This window comes from Camelina sativa, chromosome 1 (assembly GCF_030686135.1).
Source record: "Camelina sativa cultivar CO46 ecotype springtype chromosome 1, ASM3068613v1".
In the NCBI taxonomy this organism is placed as follows: Eukaryota; Viridiplantae; Streptophyta; class Magnoliopsida; order Brassicales; family Brassicaceae; genus Camelina; species Camelina sativa.
In genome coordinates this window covers 19,162,513-19,186,179 of record NC_141880.1, presented here as the reverse complement: position 1 = coordinate 19,186,179, position 23,667 = coordinate 19,162,513, and the positions used below count along the sequence as shown (strand labels likewise).

The 23,667-nt window shown below is 37.5% G+C and overlaps 1 non-coding gene across 1 annotated transcript; it reads left to right on the top strand.

The window, feature by feature from the left end:
• Window positions 1–17,968: 17,968 nt before the first annotated feature.
• On the top strand, window positions 17,969–18,075 carry LOC147950118 (small nucleolar RNA R71). The gene has a single exon (XR_015565736.1). It is a non-coding gene; the product is annotated as a small nucleolar RNA R71 (small nucleolar RNA).
• The last annotated feature ends 5,592 nt before the right edge of the window (window positions 18,076–23,667 follow it).

The window sequence follows — 23,667 nt, the reverse complement described above, 5'->3', positions numbered from 1 at the left end:
TTTTATCCCAAAACATGGTTAAACCAAGAAAACAGGCTAAAACCGAGAGAAACATTGATTTGAAGCAGTAAACAGCTATGTTACTCTTTCTAGGGTCAAAATATGTAACAATACAATGCATTTGACTAATTATAACAGTTTGGATTGAATTTAGAGTGTTTAGACAACACTTAAACCCGTTTTATCCCAAAAAAGACTTAAACCGAGAAAACAGGCGAAAACCGAGAGAAACATTGATTTGAAGCAGCAAACACTTCTGTTACTCTTTTTACGGTTAAAATATGTAACAATCCAATGCATTTGACTAATTATAATAGTTCGAGTTGAATTTGGATTGTTTGGACACCACTTATACCCATTTTGTCCCGAAACAGGCTAAAGCCGAGAAAACGTTGATTTTAAGCAGTAAACAGCTTTGTTACAGTTTCTAGCGTCATAATGTGTGAAATTCCAATCGATTTAACTAATTGTAAGAGTTCGGGATGAATTTGGAGTGTTTAGAGAACACTTAAACCCGGTTTATCCCAAAACTGGCTTAAATCAAAAATAGGCTAAAACCGAGAGAAAAAATTGATTTGAAGCAGTAAACAGCTATGTTAATCTTTCCAGGGTCAAAATATATAACAATCCAATGCATTTGACTAATTATAAGAGGTCGGGATGAATTTGGAGTGTTTAGACACCACTTACACCCATTTTGTCCTCAAACAGGCTAAAACCGAGAAAACATTGATTCTAAGCAATACACAGCGTTGTTACTGTTTCTAGGGTCAGAATGTGTGATATTCCAATGCATTTGACTAATCGTAAGAATTCGGGATGAATTTGGAGTGTTTAGACAACACTTAAACCCGTTTTATCGCAAAACATGCTTAAACCGAGAAAACAGGCTAAAACCAAGAGAAAATATTGATTCGAAGCAGTAAACAGTTGTGTTACTCTTTCTAGGATCAACAAATGTAACAATACAATGCATTTGACTGATTATAACAGTTTGGGTTCAATTTGGAGTGTTTAGACAACACTTAAACCCGTTTTATCCCAAAACATGGTTAAACCAAGAAAACAGGCTAAAACCGAGAGAAACATTGATTTGAAGCAGTAAACAGCTATGTTACTCTTTCTAGGGTCAAAATATGTAACAATACAATGCATTTGACTAATTATAACAGTTTGGATTGAATTTAGAGTGTTTAGACAACACTTAAACCCGTTTTATCCCAAAAAAGACTTAAACCGAGAAAACAGGCGAAAACCGAGAGAAACATTGATTTGAAGCAGCAAACACTTCTGTTACTCTTTTTACGGTTAAAATATGTAACAATCCAATGCATTTGACTAATTATAATAGTTCGAGTTGAATTTGGATTGTTTGGACACCACTTATACCCATTTTGTCCCGAAACAGGCTAAAGCCGAGAAAACGTTGATTTTAAGCAGTAAACAGCTTTGTTACAGTTTCTAGCGTCATAATGTGTGAAATTCCAATCGATTTAACTAATTGTAAGAGTTCGGGATGAATTTGGAGTGTTTAGAGAACACTTAAACCCGGTTTATCCCAAAACTGGCTTAAATCAAAAATAGGCTAAAACCGAGAGAAAAAATTGATTTGAAGCAGTAAACAGCTATGTTAATCTTTCCAGGGTCAAAATATATAACAATCCAATGCATTTGACTAATTATATGAGGTCGGGATGAATTTGGAGTGTTTAGACACCACTTATACCCATTTTGTCCTCAAACAGGCTAAAACCGAGAAAACATTGATTCTAAGCAATACACAGCGTTGTTACTGTTTCTAGGGTCAGAATGTGTGATATTCCAATGCATTTGACTAATTGTAAGAATTCGGGATGAATTTGGAGTGTTTAGACAACACTTAAACCCATTTTATCGCAAAACATGCTTAAACCGAGAAAACAGGCTAAAACCAAGAGAAAATATTGATTCGAAGCAGTAAACAGCTGTGTTACTCTTTCTAGGATCAACAAATGTAACAATACAATGCATTTGACTGATTATAACAGTTTGGGTTCAATTTGGAGTGTTTAGACAACACTTAAACCCGTTTTATCCCAAAACATGGTTAAACCAAGAAAACAGGCTAAAACCGAGAGAAACATTGATTTGAAGCAGTAAACAGCTATGTTACTCTTTCTAGGGTCAAAATATGTAAAAATACAATGCATTTGACTAATTATAACAGTTTGGATTGAATTTAGAGTGTTTAGACAACACTTAAACCCGTTTTATCCCAAAAAAGACTTAAACCGAGAAAACAGGCGAAAACCGAGAGAAACATTGATTTGAAGCAGCAAACACTTCTGTTACTCTTTTTACGGTTAAAATATGTAACAATCCAATGCATTTGACTAATTATAATAGTTCGAGTTGAATTTGGATTGTTTGGACACCACTTATACCCATTTTGTCCCGAAACAGGCTAAAGCCGAGAAAACGTTGATTTTAAGCAGTAAACAGCTTTGTTACAGTTTCTAGCGTCATAATGTGTGAAATTCCAATCGATTTAACTAATTGTAAGAGTTCGGGATGAATTTGGAGTGTTTAGAGAACACTTAAACCCGGTTTATCCCAAAACTGGCTTAAATCAAAAATAGGCTAAAACCGAGAGAAAAAATTGATTTGAAGCAGTAAACAGCTATGTTAATCTTTCCAGGGTCAAAATATATAACAATCCAATGCATTTGACTAATTATATGAGGTCGGGATGAATTTGGAGTGTTTAGACACCACTTATACCCATTTTGTCCTCAAACAGGCTAAAACCGAGAAAACATTGATTCTAAGCAATACACAGCGTTGTTACTGTTTCTAGGGTCAGAATGTGTGATATTCCAATGCATTTGACTAATTGTAAGAATTCGGGATGAATTTGGAGTGTTTAGACAACACTTAAACCCGTTTTATCGCAAAACATGCTTAAACCGAGAAAACAGGCTAAAACCAAGAGAAAATATTGATTCGAAGCAGTAAACAGCTGTGTTACTCTTTCTAGGATCAACAAATGTAACAATACAATGCATTTGACTGATTATAACAGTTTGGGTTCAATTTGGAGTGTTTAGACAACACTTAAACCCGTTTTATCCCAAAACATGGTTAAACCAAGAAAACAGGCTAAAACCGAGAGAAACATTGATTTGAAGCAGTAAAGAGCTATGTTACTCTTTCTAGGGTCAAAATATGTAACAATACAATGCATTTGACTAATTATAACAGTTTGGATTGAATTTAGAGTGTTTAGACAACACTTAAACCCGTTTTATCCCAAAAAAGACTTAAACCGAGAAAACAGGCGAAAACCGAGAGAAACATTGATTTGAAGCAGCAAACACTTCTGTTACTCTTTTTACGGTTAAAATATGTAACAATCCAATGCATTTGACTAATTATAATAGTTCGAGTTGAATTTGGATTGTTTGGACACCACTTATACCCATTTTGTCCCGAAACAGGCTAAAGCCGAGAAAACGTTGATTTTAAGCAGTAAACAGCTTTGTTACAGTTTCTAGCGTCATAATGTGTGAAATTCCAATCGATTTAACTAATTGTAAGAGTTCGGGATGAATTTGGAGTGTTTAGAGAACACTTAAACCCGGTTTATCCCAAAACTGGCTTAAATCAAAAATAGGCTAAAACCGAGAGAAAAAATTGATTTGAAGCAGTAAACAGCTATGTTAATCTTTCCAGGGTCAAAATATATAACAATCCAATGCATTTGACTAATTATAAGAGGTCGGGATGAATTTGGAGTGTTTAGACACCACTTATACCCATTTTGTCCTCAAACAGGCTAAAACCGAGAAAACATTGATTCTAAGCAATACACAGCGTTGTTACTGTTTCTAGGGTCAGAATGTGTGATATTCCAATGCATTTGACTAATTGTAAGAATTCGGGATGAATTTGGAGTGTTTAGACAACACTTAAACCCGTTTTATCGCAAAACATGCTTAAACCGAGAAAACAGGCTAAAACCAAGAGAAAATATTGATTCGAAGCAGTAAACAGCTGTGTTACTCTTTCTAGGATCAACAAATGTAACAATACAATGCATTTGACTGATTATAACAGTTTGGGTTCAATTTGGAGTGTTTAGACAACACTTAAACCCGTTTTATCCCAAAACATGGTTAAACCAAGAAAACAGGCTAAAACCGAGAGAAACATTGATTTGAAGCAGTAAAGAGCTATGTTACTCTTTCTAGGGTCAAAATATGTAACAATACAATGCATTTGACTAATTATAACAGTTTGGATTGAATTTAGAGTGTTTAGACAACACTTAAACCCGTTTTATCCCAAAAAAGACTTAAACCGAGAAAACAGGCGAAAACCGAGAGAAACATTGATTTGAAGCAGCAAACACTTCTGTTACTCTTTTTACGGTTAAAATATGTAACAATCCAATGCATTTGACTAATTATAATAGTTCGAGTTGAATTTGGATTGTTTGGACACCACTTATACCCATTTTGTCCCGAAACAGGCTAAAGCCGAGAAAACGTTGATTTTAAGCAGTAAACAGCTTTGTTACAGTTTCTAGCGTCATAATGTGTGAAATTCCAATCGATTTAACTAATTGTAAGAGTTCGGGATGAATTTGGAGTGTTTAGAGAACACTTAAACCCGGTTTATCCCAAAACTGGCTTAAATCAAAAATAGGCTAAAACCGAGAGAAAAAATTGATTTGAAGCAGTAAACAGCTATGTTAATCTTTCCAGGGTCAAAATATATAACAATCCAATGCATTTGACTAATTATAAGAGGTCGGGATGAATTTGGAGTGTTTAGACACCACTTATACCCATTTTGTCCTCAAACAGGCTAAAACCGAGAAAACATTGATTCTAAGCAATACACAGCGTTGTTACTGTTTCTAGGGTCAGAATGTGTGATATTCCAATGCATTTGACTAATTGTAAGAATTCGGGATGAATTTGGAGTGTTTAGACAACACTTAAACCCGTTTTATCGCAAAACATGCTTAAACCGAGAAAACAGGCTAAAACCAAGAGAAAATATTGATTCGAAGCAGTAAACAGCTGTGTTACTCTTTCTAGGATCAACAAATGTAACAATACAATGCATTTGACTGATTATAACAGTTTGGGTTCAATTTGGAGTGTTTAGACAACACTTAAACCCGTTTTATCCCAAAACATGGTTAAACCAAGAAAACAGGCTAAAACCGAGAGAAACATTGATTTGAAGCAGTAAACAGCTATGTTACTCTTTCTAGGGACAAAATATGCAACAATACAATGCATTTGACTAATTATAACAGTTTGGATTGAATTTAGAGTGTTTAGACAACACTTAAACCCGTTTTATCCCAAAAAAGACTTAAACCGAGAAAACTGGCGAAAACCGAGAGAAACATTGATTTGAAGCAGCAAACACTTCTGTTACTCTTTTTACGGTTAAAATATGTAACAATCCAATGCATTTGACTAATTATAATAGTTCGAGTTGAATTTGGATTGTTTGGACACCACTTATACCCATTTTGTCCCGAAACAGGCTAAAGCTGAGAAAACGTTGATTTTAAGCAGTAAACAACTTTGTTACAGTTTCTAGCGTCATAATGTGTGAAATTCCATTCGATTTAACTAATTGTAAGAGTTCGGGATGAATTTGGAGTGTTTAGAGAACACTTAAACCCGGTTTATCCCAAAACTGGCTTAAATCAAAAATAGGCTAAAACCGAGAGAAAAAATTGATTTGAAGCAGTAAACAGCTATGTTAATCTTTCCAGGGTCAAAATATATAACAATCCAATGCATTTGACTAATTATAAGAGGTCGGGATGAATTTGGAGTGTTTAGACACCACTTATACCCATTTTGTCCTCAAACAGGCTAAAACCGAGAAAACATTGATTCTAAGCAATACACAGCGTTGTTACTGTTTCTAGGATCAGAATGTGTGACATTCCAATGCATTTGACTAATTGTAAGAATTCGGGATGAATTTGGGGTGTTTAGACAACACTTAAACCCGTTTTATCGCAAAACATGCTTAAACCGAGAAAACAGGCTAAAACCAAGAGAAAATATTGATTCGAAGCAGTAAACAGCTGTGTTACTCTTTCTAGGATCAACAAATGTAACAATACAATGCATTTGACTGATTATAACAGTTTGGGTTCAATTTGGAGTGTTTCGACAACACTTAAACCCGTTTTATCCCAAAACAGGGTTAAACCAAGAAAACAGGCTAAAACCGAGAGAAACATTGATTTGAAGCAGTAAACAGCTATGTTACTCTTTCTAGGGTCAAAATATGTAACAATACAATGCATTTGACTAATTATAACAGTTTGGATTGAATTTAGAGTGTTTAGACAACACTTAAACCCGTTTTATCCCAAAAAAGACTTAAACCGAGAAAACTGGCGAAAACCGAGAGAAACATTGATTTGAAGCAGCAAACACTTCTGTTACTCTTTTTACGGTTAAAATATGTAACAATCCAATGCATTTGACTAATTATAATAGTTCGAGTTGAATTTGGATTGTTTGGACACCACTTATACCCATTTAGTCCCGAAACAGGCTAAAGCCGAGAAAACGTTGATTTTAAGCAGTAAACAGCTTTGTTACAGTTTCTAGCGTCATAATGTGTGAAATTCCAATCGATTTAACTAATTGTAAGAGTTCGGGATGAATTTGGAGTGTTTAGAGAACACTTAAACCCGGTTTATCCCAAAACTGGCTTAAATCAAAAATAGGCTAAAACCGAGAGAAAAAATTGATTTGAAGCAGTAAACAGCTATGTTAATCTTTCCAGGGTCAAAATATATAACAATCGAATGCATTTGACTAATTATAAGAGGTCGGGATGAATTTGGAGTGTTTAGACACCACTTATACCCATTTTGTCCTCAAACAGGCTAAAACCGAGAAAACATTGATTCTAAGCAATACACAGCGTTGTTACTGTTTCTAGGGTCAGAATGTGTGATATTCCAATGCATTTGACTAATTGTAAGAATTCGGGATGAATTTGGAGTGTTTAGACAACACTTAAACCCGTTTTATCGCAAAACATGCTTAAACCGAGAAAACAGGCTAAAACCAAGAGAAAATATTGATTCGAAGCAGTAAACAGCTGTGTTACTCTTTCTAGGATCAACAAATGTAACAATACAATGCATTTGACTGATTATAACAGTTTGGGTTCAATTTGGAGTGTTTAGACAACACTTAAACCCGTTTTATCCCAAAACAGGGTTAAACCAAGAAAACAGGCTAAAACCGAGAGAAACATTGATTTGAAGCAGTAAACAGCTATGTTACTCTTTCTAGGGTCAAAATATGTAACAATACAATGCATTTGACTAATTATAACAGTTTGGATTGAATTTAGAGTGTTTAGACAACACTTAAACCCGTTTTATCCCAAAAAAGACTTAAACCGAGAAAACTGGCGAAAACCGAGAGAAACATTGATTTGAAGCAGCAAACACTTCTGTTACTCTTTTTACGGTTAAAATATGTAACAATCCAATGCATTTGACTAATTATAATAGTTCGAGTTGAATTTGGATTGTTTGGACACCACTTATACCCATTTAGTCCCGAAACAGGCTAAAGCCGAGAAAACGTTGATTTTAAGCAGTAAACAGCTTTGTTACAGTTTCTAGCGTCATAATGTGTGAAATTCCAATCGATTTAACTAATTGTAAGAGTTCGGGATGAATTTGGAGTGTTTAGAGAACACTTAAACCCGGTTTATCCCAAAACTGGCTTAAATCAAAAATAGGCTAAAACTGAGAGAAAAAATTGATTTGAAGCAGTAAACAGCTATGTTAATCTTTCCAGGGTCAAAATATATAACAATCCAATGCATTTGACTAATTATAAGAGGTCGGGATGAATTTGGAGTGTTTAGACACCACTTATCCCATTTTGTCCTCAAACAGGCTAAAACCGAGAAAACATTGATTCTAAGCAATACACAGCGTTGTTACTGTTTCTAGGGTCAGAATGTGTGATATTCCAATGCATTTGACTAACTGTAAGAATTCGGGATGAATTTGGAGTGTTTAGACAACAGTTAAACCCGTTTTATCCCAAAACATGCTTAAACCGAGAAAACAGGCTAAAACCGAGAGAAAACGTTGATTCGAAGCAGTAAAAAGCTGTGTTACTCTTTCTAGGATCAACAAATGTAAAAATACAATGCATTTGACTGATTATAACATTTTGGGTTCAATTTGGAGTGTTTAGACAACACTTAAACCCATTTGATCCCAAAACAGGGTTAAACCAAGAAAACAGGCTAAAACCGAGAGAAACATTGATTTGAAGCAGCAAACACTTTTGTTACTCTTGTTACGGTTAAAATATGTAACAATCCAATGCATTTGACTAATTATAATAGTTCGAGTTGAATTTGGATTGTTTGGATACCACTTATACCCATTTTGTCCCGAAACAGGCTAAAGCCGAGAAAACGTTGATTTTAAGCAGTAAACAGCTTTGTTACAGTTTCTAGCGTCAGAATGTGTGAAATTCCAATCGATTTAACTAATTGTGAGAGTTCGGGATGAATTTGGAGTGTTTAGAGAACACTTAATCCCATTTTATCCCAAAACTGGCTTAAATCGAAAATAGGCTAAAACCGAGAGAAAAAATTGATTTGAAGCAGTAAACAGCTATGTTAATATTTCCAGGGTCAAAATATATAACAATCCAATGCATTTTACTAATTATAAGAGGTCGGGATGAATTTGGAGTGTTTAGACACCACTTATACCCATTTTGTCCTCAAACAGGCTAAAACCGAAAAAACATTGATTCTAAGCAGTACACATCGTTGTTACTGTTTCTAGGGTCAGAATGTGTGACATTCCAATGCATTTGACTAATTGTAAGAATTCGGGATGAATTTGGAGTGTTTAGACAACACTTAAACCCGTTTTATCCCAAAACATGCTTAAACCGAGAAAACAGGCTAAAACCGAGAGAAAACATTGATTCGAAGCAGTAAAAAGCTGTTTTACTCTTTCTAGGGTCAAAACGTGTAAAAATACAATGCATTTGACTGATTATAACAGTTTGGGTTCAATTTGTAGTGTTTAGACAACACTTAAACCCATTTGATCCCAAAAGAGGGTTAAACCAAGAAAACAGGCGAAAACCGAGAGAAACATTGATTTGAAGCAGTAAACACTTATGTTACTCTTTTTACGGTTAAAATATGTAACAATCCAATGCATTTGACTAATTATACTAGTTCGAGTTGAATTTGGATTGTTTGGACACCACTTATACCCATTTTGTACCGAATTAAAGCCAAGAAAACGTTGATTTTAAGCAGTAAACAGCTTTGTTACAGTTTCTAGCGTCATAATGTGTGAATTTCCAATCGATTTAACTAATTGTAAGAGTTCGGGGTGAATTTGGAGTGTTTAGAGAACACTTAAACCCGTTTTATCCCAAAACTGGCTTAAATCGAAAATAGGCTAAAACCGAGAGAAAAAATTGATTCGAAGCAGTAAACAGCTATGTTAATCTTTCCAGGGTCAAAATATATAACAATCCAATGCATTTGACTAATTATAAGAGGTCGGGATGAATTTGGAGTGTTTAGACACCACTTATACCCATTTTGTCCTCAAACAGGCTAAAACCGAGAAAACATTGATTCTAAGCAGTACTGAAACAAGATTTATATTGTGGTGTGAATGATGATGTATGCAATGGTGAGATATGAATGGAATGATGGATGGGTGTTTCAATTCCCCTTATGCTATTGCAGTACAAGAGGTATCAATCCTAAATGAGTGTTTGTGAACAATTAAGATATGCATATGAATCTAAGTTAAGACAAATGTAAAGATTGTTTGTCACTAACAATCCTAGGAAGAAAATGTAAAATGCAGAAAATAAACTACAAGAGCTAACAACTAGATGCAGATGAAACTGAATGATTGAAACAGTGATAAAGCAAGAACAGAAACAGAGACTACTACTAATGAACTAATGCAAGATAATTAATGAACTGAAAACTAAATGTATGCAACTGGAATGAAACAGGAATGAAACAAGACAAACACAAATCATAGACACAGAGTTCTGGGGATGAACTCGAGCAGCACTCGACCGAGTGTAGGTCGAGTGGGTGGTCGAGCTAGACTAGATGCAGAAACAGAGCAATGCAATAAAAACAGAGTAATGCTAAATCCAATCAAACAACAAGCAAGCAACAGGATTAAGACTAAGATTTCAATAAACAAAGAAGGTCCTGAGGATGGATTCATGGGATGGACTAATCATTGTGGTTATCTAACTTGGTCAACAAATCTCAAGCAAACTTTGAGCTAACCTCTAGACATATTAATCTAAGACAAGTTTCTCCCACTCTCATGGTCAAGAAACAATCAAACCTATGCAATTCTAGACTTGTTCTCACACAGTAAAGAATCTACACAAGCAGACATTAAGCAATACATCTCAAACCAAACAAGACCTCTAATCTCTTAGCAAGCGTAATGGTAAGCTCTAGATCTAGCCTTATCTATGCTTCCTAAACATTGGTGTGATGCTAAGAAGCTTGAAATCAGACTCTACCCTCTCAGATATAGAATCAGCATTAAGATCATCTACCCTAGAAGAGATCTACAACAATCAAGCTTGACCAAGTCACACAAACCACAAGATCAATCCATCCTAACCCATCCTCAAGATCCTAAGGAAACTACTCACAACAATACATGATGATCAAAGTCACAAACCCAGAAAATATTGAAACTTGGATTATTAGAAAGATTAAACAAAGATCTTTAATATTGATGAAAGGATGAAACTCAAATTCTCAATATCTTGAAAGTTATAGAACCAACAAAAAATAAGAATCTAGTCTTCTTTTTTAAGGAAGTACAAGATCTTAAAAATAAAAATGCAAAAGGAATAAAACTAAAAAAAGTAAAAACTAGGTTTAGGGAATATCTAAAAAGTTGCACACTTTGGTGGCTGCAGGTACAAGGCCTTATATAGGTGAGGAGGTGGAAGCCCTAAAAATAGAAAAAGTCAAAGTAGTCAACGGCTCGGTCAACTCGACCAGTGCTCGGTCGAGTCCATGGTCGAGCTGGCTTCTCTCGTGCACACTCCACTCGGTCGAGTCCATCTACCCACTCGGTCGAGTCCATCTACCCACTCGGTCGAGTGCTTGGTCGAGTTGGACTCTGGACCTTGGTTCTTCAGCCTTAACTCTCTTGCTTTCCCTTCAAGATTGCTTCACTTCTCCTCAGGATTGTTTCCATGCTCCTTAAGCTCCAAAATCACCTGTTTATGCATGAAAAGATGCAAATGCAATGCAACTAAACTCTAATGCATGATTAGTCCTAAAGCTACACAATAATGATGAAAATGGCTAGCAAAAGATGCAAAAGATGTGAATAAACTAAGGGAAAACATGGTAAAATATATGAACATCAACACCCCCAAACTTAGTCTTTGCTTGCCCTCAAGCAAATAAAAAAGACATAAGAAGGTAGATGAGGTTTGAAAATGGGATCTCAGCTCCTAAAGCTTGCAAATAGACTATCTAGAATCAATGTCCAAGTTACTAGTACTATGATGCAAGTTGAATGAGCTATACTTAAAGACTTTAGACAAGCATATCACAACCTTCACTGATTTGAGCCTTAGACATCCACATGCATTCAAATCAACCATTTCCTTTAACATTCATTAATCAAGAACATGAATCAATTCTATGCAATGCTTAAACTCATTTGGCTTGGCAGTAAAAGGTTTAGAGACAATGATGGTCTCTTTTTAGAGCAGGGCTTATCAATATCAAGGTTCTCTCATAAAAAATGGATTGAGCTTTAGAAGAATGCTAAAGGTAAGAACACTTAGACACATACAAGAATAAAGCCTTGTCTACCCAAAGGTACCCAAAGTGTTTATCCTATCAATCTAAACCCAAATGATCCTAGTGCTACCCTTTAACTTCTTCTTTTCTTTTTCACCCTTTTCTCTTTTGGTTTTAAAGTCTTAGGAGAGGTTTCTTAATTGATCTTTCTAGTGGAATGGGAATTTTTTTCTTATTTCTATGGTTCTCTTTTCTTCTTATTCTTAAGACATATAAGCTTTTTGCTAAACTTTACTTTGCTTTCTTTTCTTTTCTTTAACTAGAACCATCTTAGATAACCTTATTCTTCCCATTCTTTCACTAGACTTTAAATTTACTTAAACACATTCCCCTCCTAAAGACTCTAACCTTTTCTTTCTCTTTTTCTTCTTTTCTTCTCATGACAGCCAAGTCCCAAACCCAACAAGTGAACCACCTAGTCCTATCTAGTTTGAAAAATGCAAACTAGAACTACACAAGGTTTTACTCTTGTCAGTTCAAACCTAACACTTTCTACCAAGCTCAATCCCAAAAATAGGCCTCACACACACAAGAATAAACATGGCTTGAAAGAAGGTTTGGTTAGGGGTAGGGAAACTGATCTAAAAGTGAAATCAGCTACTTGGATCAACAAGAGTGGCAAAAGGAGTAAGATGATCCAAATAAGTATATGGTATCCATGAGTTTAAAACAATGCATACATTGATAATTAACAGTCAATATTAGGTTCTTATAAATAGGAAATGGCATCAAATCACAACATGCTTCAATTTAGACCAAATGCAATTCAGGAATTCAAGGCTTGGTTCAATCTTATGCTTCTAACCACTCAACTAGCATCAAAGTACTATTAACTTGGGCATTGATCCTAGTCTAGTGAATAAACAAGTTAACAAGGGAATACTCATCATAGATCCCTAATGCAAATACTATACAATCCTACATGAAACATGCTAAACGAGATCCTAATGTGCAGTGCAAACTACATGAACACTCTTTTTTTATAAAGATTTTTGCAAAAATTTTCAAATTTTTAGGGTTTTTCTATGCCTTAGATGATTATGCAAGTGCTAACATGATGATGATAAAAATTTGAAATAAGAAAACAAAACACAACATCAAATGCTATCTCAAACCCTCCCCCAAACTTAAATCACACAGTCCCTTGTGTGAAAGAAATTTGCTTGAGGATTCAAGACTTAAAACAAAACACAACATATGAAATGCTATGGTATATACAATGGTAAGGTGATAATGTTACCTCAAGGATTGGAGAAGAAGCTGTCCACATCCTCCTGCATACTATCAAAGGTGTAGCTGGGATCCTGCTGGTGACTGGATGAAGGTGATTGGGGTAGCTCGACAATGCCAATCGACCGTGACTCGGTCGAGTGCATGTCCGAGTGGGGGGGTCGAGCTGGACCGCGAGTCTCCATATCTTGAGTCTGGTACTGCTGGTACTGATGGTATTGTGCTGGATCCATAAAGTATTGGGGTGGTATGGGGGGGTAACCTGGATAGCCTGGATAAGCAGCTGGAGGTGGGAAGCCAAATGGTGGTCTAGGCTGGAACTCGGTCGAGTGACCCGGTCGAGTGCCTCGAAAACTGTTGTTCTCGGGTACTTGAGCTCCTCTTCCTCTGATTTGGCTCATACATTGAAGCCCTAGCTGGTTCCACAGGGTTTGCAACTCTTGAAAGTGCTCTAGTTGAGCCACTTCTCCTCAAAGGGCTTGATGGAGTTGGTGAAGAGTTTCCACTCTTCAAGTCAGCAACTTCCTTCTTCAGGCCTCTAATGGACTTAGCCATGTTGGTCACCTTCTTCTTGAGCTTGTCAAACCTCTTCCCATGCCATTTGTTCCACTTTTGCAGCAATGTCAACCTCTTGCTATGCTCTCTCACTCCTCTACTATCCCTTGGATTGGGCTCATAGTTCTCAAAGTAGAACTGCTCCTCTCCATCACCCATCTCTACATCTCCAGCTGCATCAACTCTAGGCTGTACTACTCCATCAAATAAGTACTCATCAGCTGGCCAAAAATCAATGTTGGCTCCTTCTTTAATGGTAGTGAGCTTTTTGTTTGGTAGGATCACTTGTTTCTTCCCAACTGTTGGCAGCTCACAGTTAAAGATATGGTTTCCTTGATGCATCTCCTTGGCTAGGATGAGTGTAGAGGTTAGGTAGCTGGAATCAATCCATCTTGGTGAGACCCCTTCTCCTCTAAGTGGAATGTTAGCAGCTTGAAGAATTGGAGTAATGATGCCTCCAATGGTAAGTGCTCCTCTTGAACCCTTGTTCTCAAGCTTGCCTACCCAACTTCTCAAATATATCATATGGTCTATCAGCACCATTGCAAGATCAGTCTCCACAGTGCTACCAAGGATTATGGTTCCATTCCTTGCTTGAAAAAGAACTCCATTGAGAGCCAAGTCAATCATCTTTAGCTCTCCCTCATTGATGTTTCCAGTTTCCTTCCTAGCAAAGAAGGTGTTGGCAAGAGCTTTGTGGTAGTACCTCAAGACTGGGCTCCTAATCCTTGAGCTCTTGGAGTTGGAGGATGAGTAGAGCTTGTTATCCCCAATGGTTTCCCACACAGCATACAGTTCTTCTCTTGGCACAATCAGGCTCCTATTGCTTCCAACCTCAAAACCAAACACATCAGCCAGCTTCTTCATTGAGAGCTCATGCTTCTTCCCTTTGATTGTGAAAGAAATGTGACCAGCTCCTACTACAGCATCCTTCCTCACATATGTGTGCAGCTTGACAGTGGCTAGGAACTCACAGCTTTCCTCTCTATACCCCTCCATACAAAGCCCCATGAACTTGGTAAGGCTGCTCTTCTCAAAGAGACACTCCACATCTTCATCAATGGCAAGCTTCTCCATGGTCTCCTTATGTGGATATCTGGTTCCCAAGAACTCCATCCTCATGAAAGCATCATAAAGCTGCTTCTTTGACAATCCACAAGACTCAGCTTCTCCATCATCCATTAGTTCTTCTTCCTCACTTTCTTCTTCCTCACTCTCACTTTCACTCTCCTCTTGTTCAACCTCAACAGCTGGCCTCTTTCCTTTGGCCCTTGCTCTCCTCATAAACTCATTGAGTGTTGGCTCCCTTTCCTCCTCTGATTCAGTTCTCTCAGGATCTTCCTCAACAGCTGGGTTTCTGGAACTCGCACGCTGGCTCGGTCGATCACTCGGACGGCCACTCGGTCGAGTAGATGCTCGAGTGGGACGTCGAGTGGACCTTCCAGCATCCTCTCTTGATTCTAAATCAACATCATGACGACCCTTAGAGATTGCAGCTGCTTGCTTGGACTTCTTAGTGATCTTGGAAGACATTTTTGAACAAAAACTGAGAGGAATAAACTCAAAGCTTAAAGTTAATAGGTTAGTGACCCAAAAACTAGAAAGAACTAAGCTTTGGGCAAAAGATGAACTTGAGAGAGACTTTAAAGCTTGAATTTAGATATTTTGAGCAAATGAGAGAGTGTGAGAGGTGTGATCTCGTGCTAGGAGTATATAAAGAACCTAAGGGGACAAGGAGACAAGGGTGGAGCGTCCATACCATTCAAATTTGAAATGGGAATCTTTGACCTGCTTTGTGGCTACCACTCGACCCCACACTCGACCAGCACGTGGTCGAGCTCCTTGACCAATTTAAAGTTTCAAAAATTTTCTTCCTTTTCTCCCTCCACTCGATCGTTCTAGAAGCTTTGGAAACCAAATGTGCCTTAATCCTTACCCAGCTCGATCGAGTACTTCTCGTGGCCTGGTCGAGTGGGCTTGCGAACCTCTTGCCCAAGTCCAAATCTCTTCTTACCCAACTACATTCTTAATAAAAAAGCCTGTCCAACAAAAACATAAAAGAAAACACATCAAAACTACTAACAAATTAAACCATATTTACAAAGGATACCTTAGGGACTTCCTCCCTAGTGAGCTTGTTTAAAGTCACTAAGCTTGACTTTGATTTCCTTCTTAGACTCGATCTAGATACCAAGGAGGTGATGAAATCCTCCCTGGAACCTCTTGGTCACTGTGAAGTTGATCCTTGATCACCTCACCCTTAGCACACAAACCATATTTCTTCTTGATTTTGAGCCTTGGTCTTGCTTTCCTCAAAGACCTCTTGTTCAGCTTTACTTGAAGATCCTCAACCATACTGGTCAACTCTTGAACTGACCTCTTAAGCTTTTCCACAGAATCCTCTTGAAGTGGGAGCTCAGCTTTTGGAGTTGCCTTATCACTTAACCCTTCTTGACCACCTTTGTCCTTGATAGTAAAAGGCTGGTCATCAATGGTGGGAAGGTTGGTTGGATTGTAGATATTGAACTTCATAACTACATCTTCAGCAATGTTCAAGGTCACAAGACCTTCCTTGACATCAATAACTGCTCCAACAGTAGCTAAGAATGGCCTCCCTAGTAAGATTGGATCTTCAGGCTCCTTGTCCATCTCTATCACCACAAAGTCAGTGTGGATCCTTGCTCTTCCTATCTTGATTGGGACATTCTCTAACCTCCCAACTACCTCTCTATTTGTCCCATCAGCTAGGCACACATGGAGTTTAGTAGATTTGAAGTCAGTTCTCCCAAGCTTTTGAGCTATGGAATATGGCATGACACTTGTTGAAGCTCCCAAATCACAAAGGCATTGATTGTAGTGGAGGTAACTGATTGTGCAAGGCAAGTAGAATGGCCCTGGATCCTTAAGCTTTATTGGAATGATCACTCCTCCAAGGTTCTCAAGATCCTTCTCATCTTGAGCTTCAGCCTTCTTCTTTGACAAATCAAGCAAAAAGTCTTTGTAGAGAGGATATGGATCATACTGTTCCAAGGCAGGTCCTCTCTCCTCTTCTTGGTAAGCAATGGTGATCTCTTGTATGGCCAACACTTCCTCAACAACAGATTCTTCAATCACAACCACTTCCTTCAAATCCTTCTCTTCCTCTTGTTGCTTAGCCATCATCTCCTTTCTCTCAATGATTTCCCTAAGCTCCTTAATCTTTTGTGCTTTGAAACGTCCTGGGAATGGAAGAGGAGGCTTGTAGGCAGGAGGAATGTACTTAGCAGGTTTGTCAGCCTCAGACTGTCCAGCTCGATCGACCACTCGAGCACGCACTCGATCGAGTGGCTGCTCGAGTCCATGGTCGAGCTCAGGTGCGAGCTCCAATTGCTTGTTACAAACATCACTTGGGGCTTCAGTAACTAATGAATTCCCCCAAACTTGAACTGCACTGTCCTCAGTGGCTTCTGCCTCATGAACCTGAATGGCTTTGGCTGTGAACTCCCTTGGATTTTGGACAGCTTTTCCAGGGAGTTGGTTGGGTTTTGGAGCTGAAGAAGAGGCTATGTTACTCTCCATGTACTTAACTCTGGAATTCAGACCCTCAAACTTCATATTCAGATCATTGTATTGAGATGTGAGCCTTTGGTTTAGCTCAGCAAACTGTTTGGCTTCCTCTATCTTCCCTTGTGTTTGACCAATCAACAGCTGTTGTACCATGGCTCTAAGGTCTTGTTCCTGGCCTTGGTTAGTCTGAAACCCTGGTGGGGGACACAACTGGGGCTGGAACACCTGTTGCTGTTGTTTGGGGACATAGTTTTGGTGCTGTTGAGGCTGTTGAGGAGGGTAGACTTGATCTTGTGGGTTGGCCACATTTGTGCTCCTATAGGACAGATTATTGTTCCTAAACCCTCCTTGGTTATAACCCTTGAAACCTCCTTGGTTTTGCATATAGCATAACTCAGCAAACTCATTCTCTCCCTCTTGAACTGGAGGCTCCTCTTCACTAACAAAGTGAATAGACTTTTGCTGACTGAGCAAGATCCTATCAAGCTTTTCATTCACCATTTTCAGATCCTTCTTGTACTTGTCTTCTTGATCAGTTGATGATGACCTTATGGTTCTGTCATAGTCTTCATTGTAGTTCCCATCAGACTGTGCAAGGTTCTCTACTAACTCCCAGCCTTCTTCCACATTCTTATTGAGGAAGTTTCCATTGGAGGCTGTATCAAGAAGCATTCTGAACTTGGGAAGCACTCCTCTATACAATGTGCTCAACAAAGACTCCACACTGAAACCATGATGAGGACACTGAGTTTGGTACCCTTTGAACCTCTCCCAAGCTTCACAAAAGCTTTCATTACTCCTTTGAGCAAATCCAGAGATCTCATTCCTTAGTCTTGCTGTCCTAGCATTGGAGAAAAACTTGGCCAAGAAAGCCTTCTTGCATGCATCCCAAGTAGTGATTGCACCAGTAGGGAGAGTCTTTTCCCATAAATGAGCCTTGTCCCCAAGTGAGAAAGGGAACAACCTCAGCTTGAAACCATCTTCACTTACTCCATTGATCTTGGTAAGACCACAGATTCTGTCAAACTCATCAAGATGATCTAGTGGATCCTCCATAGGCAATCCATGGAATTTATTGGCATGAATCATTGAGATCAATCCACTCTTGATCTCAAAGTTGTTGTTGGCAACAGTTGGTGGCACAATGCCAGCTCTTTGGTTGTGAGTGTTGGGTGCATCTCCAGCACCAATGTTCCTTGGTCTCTGAACCTGATTCTGTTGATCCATAGCTACTATAACCTCTTGTTGTTGCTGAACAACTCTCCTTTGCTTAGCTCCTAAACTCTTGGTCTTGTTGTTGATGTTGTCAATAGGCCTAAGAAGATTGTCCTTTCCTTTAGACCTTGTGTGCATTAACAGACACAAACGATTTTTGCTAGGCAAGCGACTGAGCACAGGCTCAAGTAGGAGGTCAAGTCGACTGGAAAATGATGGTTATAGAGATCCGGCTTCTGGCTCGAGCAGGTGCTCGATCACGACTCGGTCGAGTGGTGGTCGAGTGACTGGTCGAGTGGTACCTGAAATGGAACTTCAACCCAGAAACAAAAGATTCGAGTACAGCAACCTCACAAGCGTATAAAAGAACTTAATCTTAGACTAATATGGATCCTAAATGTCCCAAAAACACACTCAAATGGGCAACGACGCCAAATTGAAACAAGATTTATATTGTGGTGTGAATGATGATGTATGCAATGGTGAGATATGAATGGAATGATGGATGGGTGTTTCAATTCCCCTTATGCTATTGCAGTACAAGAGGTATCAATCCTACATGAGTGTTTGTGAGCAATTAAGATATGCATATGAATCTAAGTTAAGACAAATGTAAAGATTGTTTGTCACTAACAATCCTAGGAAGAAAATGTAAAATGCAGAAAATAAACTACAAGAGCTAACAACTAGATGCAGATGAAACTGAATGATTGAAACAGTGATAAAGCAAGAACAGAAACAGAGACTACTACTAATGAACTAATGCAAGATAATTAATGAACTGAAAACTAAATGTATGCAACTGGAATGAAACAGGAATGAAACAAGACAAACACAAATCATAGACACAGAGTTCTGGGGATGAACTCGAGCAGCACTCGACCGAGTGTAGGTCGAGTGGGTGGTCGAGCTAGACTAGATGCAGAAACAGAGCAATGCAATAAAAACAGAGTAATGCTAAATCCAATCAAACAATAAGCAAGCAACAGGATTAAGACTAAGATTTCAATAAACAAAGAAGGTCCTGAGGATGGATTCATGGGATGGACTAATCATTGTGGTTATCTAACTTGGTCAACAAATCTCAAGCAAACTTTGAGCTAACCTCTAGACATATTAATCTAAGACAAGTTTCTTCCACTCTCATGGTCAAGAAACAATCAAACCTATGCAATTCTAGACTTGTTCTCACACAGTAAAGAATCTACACAAGCAGGCATTAAGCAATACATCTCAAACCAAACAAGACCTCTAATCTCTTAGCAAGCCTAATGGTAAGCTCTAGATCTAGCCTTATCTATGCTTCCTAAACATTGGTGTGATGCTAAGAAGCTTGAAATCAGACTCTACCCTCTCAGATATAGAATCAGCATTAAGAACATCTACCCTAGAAGAGATCTACAACAATCAAGCTTGACCAAGTCACACAAACCACAAGATCAATCCATCCTAACCCATCCTCAAGATCCTAAGGAAACTACTCACAACAATACATGATGATCAAAGTCAAAAACCCAGAAAATATTGAAACTTGCATTATTAGAAAGATTAAACAAAGATCTTTAATATTGATGAAAGGATGAAACTCAAATTCTCAATATCTTGAAAGTTATAGAACCAACAAAATATAAGAATCTAGTCTTCTTTTTTAAGGAAGTACAAGATCTTAAAAATAAAAATGCAAAAGGAATAAAACTAAAAAAAGTAAAAACTAGGTTTAGGGAATATCTAAAAAGTTGCACACTTTGGTGGCTGCAGGTACAAGGCCTTATATAGGTGAGGAGGTGGAAGCCCTAAAAATAGAAAAAGTCAAAGTAGTCAACGGCTTGGTCAACTCGACCAGTGCTCGGTCGAGTCCATGGTCGAGCTGGCTTCTCTCGTGCACACTCCACTCGGTCGAGTCCATCTATCCACTCGGTCGAGTCCATCTACCCACTCGGTCGAGTGCTTGGTCGAGTTGGACTCTGGACCTTGGTTCTTCAGCCTTAACTCTCTTGCTTTCCCTTCAAGATTGCTTCACTTCTCCTCAGGATTGTTTCCATGCTCCTTAAGCTCCAAAATCACCTGTTTATGCATGAAAAGATGCAAATGCAATGCAACTAAACTCTAATGCATGATTAGTCCTAAAGCTACACAATAATGATGAAAATGGCTAGCAAAAGATGCAAAAGATGTGAATAAACTAAGGGAAAACATGGTAAAATATATGAACATCAAGTACACAGCGTTGTTACTGTTTCTAGGGTCAGAATGTGTGACATTCCAATGCATTTGACTAATTGTAAGAATTCGGGATGAATTTGGAGTGTTTAGACAACACTTAAACCCGTTTTATCCCAAAACATGCTTAAACCGAGAAAACAGGCTAAAACCGAGAGAAAACATTGATTCGAAGCAGTAAAAAGCTGTGTTACTCTTTCTAGGGTCAAAACGTGTAAAAATACAATGCATTTGACTGATTATAACAGTTTGGGTTCAATTTGGAGTGTTTGGACAACACTTAAACCCATTTGATCCCAAAACAGGGTTAAACCAAGAAAACAGGCTAAAACCGAGAGAAACATTGATTTGAAGCAGTAAACAGCTATGTTACTCTTTCTAGGGTCAAAATATGTAACAATACAATGCATTTGACTAATTATAACAGTTTGGGTTGAATTTAGAGTGTTTAGACAACACTTAAACCCGTTTTATCCCAAAAAAGGCTTAAACCGAGAAAACAGGCGAAAACTGAGAGAAACAATGATTTGAAGCAGTAAACACTTATGTTACTCTTTTTACGGTTAAAATATGTAACAATCAATTGCATTTGACTAATTATAATAGTTCTAGTTGAAATTGGATTGTTTGGACACCACTTATACCCATTTTGTCCCGAATTAAAGCCAAGAAAACGTTGATTTTAAGCAGTAAACAACTTTGTTACAGTTTCTAGCGTCATAATGTGTGAATTTCCAATCGATTTAACTAATTGTAAGAGTTCGGGATGAATTTGGAGTGTTTAGAGAACACTTAAACCGGTTTTATCCCAAAACTGGCTTAAAACGAAAATAGGCTAAAACCGAGAGAAAAAATTGATTCGAAGCAGTAAACAGCTATGTTAATCTTTCCAGGGTCAAAATATAACAATCCAATGCATTTGACTAATTATAAGAAGTCGGGATGAATTTGGAGTGTTTAGACACCACTTATACCCATTTTGTCCTCAAACAGGCTAAAACCGAGAAAACATTGATTCTAAGCAGTACACAGCGTTGTTGCTGTTTCTAGGGTCAGAATGTGTGACATTCCAATGCATTTGACTAATTGTAAGAATTCGGGATGAATTTGGAGTGTTTAGACAACACTTAAACCCGTTTTATCCCAAAACATGCTTCAACCAAGAAAACAGGCTAAAACCGAGAGAAAACATTGATTCGAAGCAGTAAAAAGCTGTGTTACTCTTTCTAGGATCAACAAATGTAACAATACAATGCATTTGACTGATTATAATAGTTTGGGTTCAATTTGGAGTGTTTAGACAACACTTAAACCCATTTGATCCCAAAACAGGGTTAAACCAAGAAAACAGGCGAAAACCGAGAGAAACATTGATTTGAAGCAGTAAACACTTATGTTACTCTTTTTACGGTTAAAATATGTAACAATCCAATGCATTTGACTAAATATAATAGTTCGAGTTGAATTTGGATTGTTTGGACACCACTTATACCCATTTTGTAGCGAATTAAAGCCAAGAAAACGTTGATTTTAAGCAGTAAACAGTTTTGTTACAGTTTCTAGCGTCATAATGTGTGAATTTCCAATCGATTTAACTAATTGTAAGAGTTTGGGATGAATTTGGACTGTTTAGAGAACACTTAAACCCGTTTTATCCCAAAACTGGCTTAAATCGAAAATAGGCTAAAACCGAGAGAAAAAAATTGATTCGAAGCAGTAAACAGCTATGTTAATCTTTCCAGGGTCAAAATATATAACAATACAATGCATTTGACTAATTATAAGAGGTCGGGATGAATTTGGAGTGTTTAGACACCACTTATACCCATTTTGTCCTCAAACAGGCTAAAACCGAGAAAACATTGATTCTAAGCAGTACACAGCGTTGTTACTGTTTCTAGGGTCAGAATGTGTGACATTCCAATGCATTTGACTAATTGTAAGAATTCAGGATGAATTTGGAGTGTTTAGACAACACTTAAACCCGTTTTATCCCAAAACATGCTTAAACCGAGAAAACAGGCTAAAACTGAGAGAAAACATTGATTCAAAGCAGTAAAAAGCTGTGTTACTCTTTCTAGGGTCAAAACGTGTAAAAATACAATGCATTTGACTGATTATAACAGTTTGGGTTCAATTTGGAGTGTTTAGACAACACTTAAACCCATTTGATCCCAAAACAGAGTTAAACCAAGAAAACAGGCTAAAACCTAGAGAAACATTGATTTGAAGCAGTAAACAGCTATGTTACTCTTTCTATGGTCAAAATATGTAACAATACAATGCATTTGACTAATTATAACAGTTTGGGTTGAATTTAGAGTGTTTAGACAACACTTAAACCCGTTTTATCCCAAAAAAGACTTAAACCGAGAAAATAGGCGAAAACCGAGAGAAACATTGATTTGAAGCAGTAAACACTTATGTTACTCTTTTTACGGTTAAAATATGTAACAATCCAATGCATTTGACTAATTATAATAGTTCGAGTTGAATTTGGATTGTTTGGGCACCACTTATACCCATTTTGTCCCGAATTAAAGCCAAGAAAACGTTGATTTTAAGCAGTAAACAGCTTTGTTACAGTTTCTAGTGTCATAATGTGTGAATTTCCAATCGATTTAACTAATTGTAAGAGTTCGAGAGGAATTTGGAGTGTTTAGAGAACACTTAAACCCGTTTTATCCCAAAACGGGCTTAAATCGAAAATAGGCTAAAACCGAGAGAAAAAATTGATTCGAAGCAGTAAACAGCTATGTTAATCTTTCCAGGGTCAAAATATATAACAATCCAATGCATTTGACTAATTATAAGAGGTCGGGATGAATTTGGAGTGTTTAGACACCACTTATACCCATTTTGTCCTCAAACAGGCTAAAACCGAGAAAACATTGATTCTAAGCAGTACACAGAGTTGTTGCTGTTTCTAGGGTCAGAATGTGTGACATTCCAATGTATTTGACTAATTGTAAGAATTCGGGATGAATTTGG